This window comes from Rana temporaria, chromosome 3 (assembly GCF_905171775.1).
Source record: "Rana temporaria chromosome 3, aRanTem1.1, whole genome shotgun sequence".
Classification (NCBI taxonomy): domain Eukaryota; kingdom Metazoa; phylum Chordata; class Amphibia; order Anura; family Ranidae; genus Rana; species Rana temporaria.
The window spans coordinates 354,405,411-354,409,238 of NC_053491.1; positions in this window are offsets into that span (position 1 = coordinate 354,405,411).

Genomic DNA, 3,828 nt, shown 5'->3' on the forward strand with positions numbered 1-3,828 from the left:
ATTGTTGCGCACCACGCAGCTATACACAGTCTAAACATTTTTTTTTAAATGCTAATCGCTGCAAAAAACGCGGAAAGCACAGCAAAAAGCACTGCACAAACATTCAAAAGCAACATGCATAGATGTGAATCGAGCCTAAGATAACAAATTATCACTTATTGAGTTCAGGTCCATATTACCATTCTTGCTAGGATGGAAAAACAATTGTAATAGAAGGGTTGAAATACTGACCATTTTAGGAGCAAATGCCGCTACAGGTTCCCACCAGTGCTGTTTACTTAACCGGAAGCCTCAGAATGTGTCCATGTGATCTTTGTTGAAGGGAAGAATCAGAGTTAGGCTTGGCTGTTCCTTCCCTTTAAAGCAGATATTATGTGATAAAAGGAATTAGCTTTGGTTATGTGGCTAATATTGGAGGGAGCTCATAGTAAAATTTTCTCCGGAAAATATATTTACAACAGCCCAAGCACTTTGGGAGTCCCAAGTGGCCATTTTCATCAGGGCTTGCGATTGATCATACTGTGCGTTTTTGAAAAGTAGTGCTACTTTTGGTGCGATCCAGTGCGATTTCAGCCCATTCAAATGAATTTCTGTGCAATTTAGGTTTGAAACCGCTCAATAACTTCAATACTTGCAACAAAAGTTATCCATTTATCCTTATTGCCAGTACTATATGAAATTTATCGAAACCTGACAGAGGATCAAACATTTCAATGCTGCAAATCTAAAACTAAAAAAAAAAAATTGCCTATAACAACTTTTTTTTTTCAATCAAAAATATAAATAATTCAGCAATTTTCTGTCTGTGATGAGCCCAGAGACCAACAAGTCAGCTTTGCGAGCAAGCAGAGGTTTGGAGCATGATATGTGGATTCAAATTAGGAAAACTGTCATCCTCCCATCGCAGTTTTGTGTACAGTGACTCGTCTCCAAATGCTATCTCGCCATCTGCAGCGTTCTCATTTACAACCTTTTCAGTCCACATTTTATTCATTAGATTTCAAGCGTAAATGAATGTATGTAGTCATTCTGTGGAGAAAAACACCAATTATCTAGTTCTCCGCTCTGTTGCAAATCAGCACAGCTGCCCTTTAAAGGGTAAAGTACAGGTTGGTGTACATGAAAGAAATGCAGCACAAGGGTGATGTCAGGCAGTGCATCTCACAATTTAAAAAAATTAGAAGACAATCTGCTGAATATTTTTAAAGTATATCTAAAGCCAAAACTTTGTTTCCATTTTGGCTAGCATAAGGAGGGATAAAACTCTTGTTTTGTTTCTTTTTGCGGTGGGGGGAGGTTTTTGTGTCCAATTATGAAGATTTCCATTTACTTCCTGTCCTGTAAACTTAACAGGAAGTGAGAAGATATCTGTTCTGAGACAGTTATGACAGGAACTCATTTGAATGTTTACTCCTAAAGGGGTTGTAAAGGTTTGTTTCTTATTTTCTAAATAGGTTCCTTTAAGCTAGTGCATTGTTGGTTCACTTACCTTTTCCTTCCATTTCGCTTATACATTTTTTTTTCTTTGTTTTCTTTGTCTGATTTTCTCACTTCCTGTTCCTCCCCGGTAAGCTGTTCTGACTGACTAACCCTAAGGCCCCATACACACGAGAGGATTTATCCGCAGATACGGTCCAGCGGACCGTATCCGCGGATAAATCCTCTCGAGGATTTCAGAAGATTTCTATGCGATGGCGTGTACACACCATTGCATTGAAATCCGCGCTGAAATCCTCTGCCGATGACGTGTCGCGCCGTCGCCGCTATTATGACGCGGCGACGGGCGCGACGCTGTCATATAAGGAATTCCACGCATGCGTCAAATCATTACGACGCGTGCGGGGAATCCCTATGGACGGATGGATCCGGTAAGTCTGTACAGACGAGCGGATCCATCCGTTGGAATGGATTCCAGCAGATGGATTTGTTGAGCATGTCAGCAAATATCCATCTGCTGGAAATCCATCCCAGGGGAGATTTATCTGCGGATAAATATCCGACGGAGTGTACACACCATAGGATCTATCCGCAGAAACCCATTTGATGGGATTTATCTGCGGATAGATTCTATGGTGTGTATGGGGCCTCAGCCAGATGATGGGGCAAGCTTACTGAGTAGAAACAGGAAGTGAGAAATTCAGACAAAGAAAGAAAAACATTTAGAAGGGAAATCAAAGGAAAAGGTAAGTGAACCAACAATGCACTAGCTTAACCGCTTGGGATCCGCGCTATAGTCAAATGACGGCTACAGAGCGGATCCGAAAATCCAAGTAGACGTCACTTGACGTCCGCCCCTTTGCGCGTTCCCTGCTGCGCGCTCTGGACACAGCCAATTACAGATCGCCGCGAATGGCCAATCAGAGTGGCCATTTGCGATGCGATCTGTGCGGCCAATGAGAGATGATCTCATATGTAAACATATGAGATCATCTCTCATTGCCGTTTTACACAGAGACAGCGGTGCTGTCTCTGGAGAAGAGTACGATCTGTGTCCCTTGTACATAGATCGGTCACCCCCCCTCCACCTACAGTTAGAACACAAAGCAGGGAATACATTAAACACAGATCTCCACGTGCTGTCAGGGAGAGAGGAGACCGATCTGTGTCCCTTTACATAGGGACACAGCATCGGTCACCTCCCCCAGTCAGTCCCCTCCCCCCACACAGTAAGAACACAATGAGTAAATACATTTAACCCCTTCCTCACCCCCTAGTGTTAACCCCTTCAATGCCAGTCACATTTATACTGTAATTAGTGCATATTTATAGCACTAATCGCAGTATAAATGTGAATGGCGCCAAAAATGTGTCAAAAGTGTCCGATGTGTCCGCCATAACGTCGCAGTCCCAATAAAAATCGCAGATCGCCGCCATTTCTAGTAAAAAAAAAATAATAATAAAAAATAATAATTCTGTCCCTTATTTTGTAGGCGCTATAACTTTTGCGCAAACCAGTCGCTTATTGCGATTTTTTTTTTTACCAAAAATATGTAGAAGAATACGTATCGGCCTAAACTGAGGAAAAAAAATGTTTTTTTTTTTTTTTTTAATTGGGATATTTATTATAGCAACAAGTAAAAAATATTGTATTTTTTTTTTAAATTGTTTGTTTATAGCGCAAAAAATAAAAACCGCACAGGCGATCAAATACCACCAAAAGAAAGCTCTATTTGTGGGGAAAAAAGGACGTCAATTTTGTTTGGGAGCCACGTCGCACGACCGCGCAATTGTTAGTTAAAGCGACGCAGTGCCGGAAGCTGAAATTTCACCTGGGCAGGAGGGGGGTATATGTGCCCAGTTAGCAAGTGGTTAAAGGAACCTATTTAGAAAATAAAAAAACAAACCTTTACAACCCCTATAATTCCTGTTCTGGTGGCAACTCAAAATGATGGATCTACCCTCACTTTCATTTCCTGTGTTAGTGGTAATCAGGACAATTACAGAGGGAAAATCTGGGACAAAGTCAGCAATAACAACCTGACAACAATAACAAACGTCCAACCTCTCACCATATCCTCATACAATCTCTAATCAGGCCCATTTGTGTGCAGGCCCCACTTCTGTCCTGATAGCTACTGCAACTGATGAAGTGGATTGGGTCTTTGGGCCATGTCATACATATCTGTCACCAGCCCCAGATCTGCTGAGTTCCAATGCTTTGTCCTATATGGTTACTCCTTCACAGGCCATACCTGCTACCGGTAGTTGTTTATGTGATTGAAACTGATGCATTTTGCCATCGTTTGGGGATTCTACTGATGGCAAGATATCACATGGGTCTTCATCTGTGGTGGAATTGTGGCCCTGACTTTAGCCAAATGGATGGAG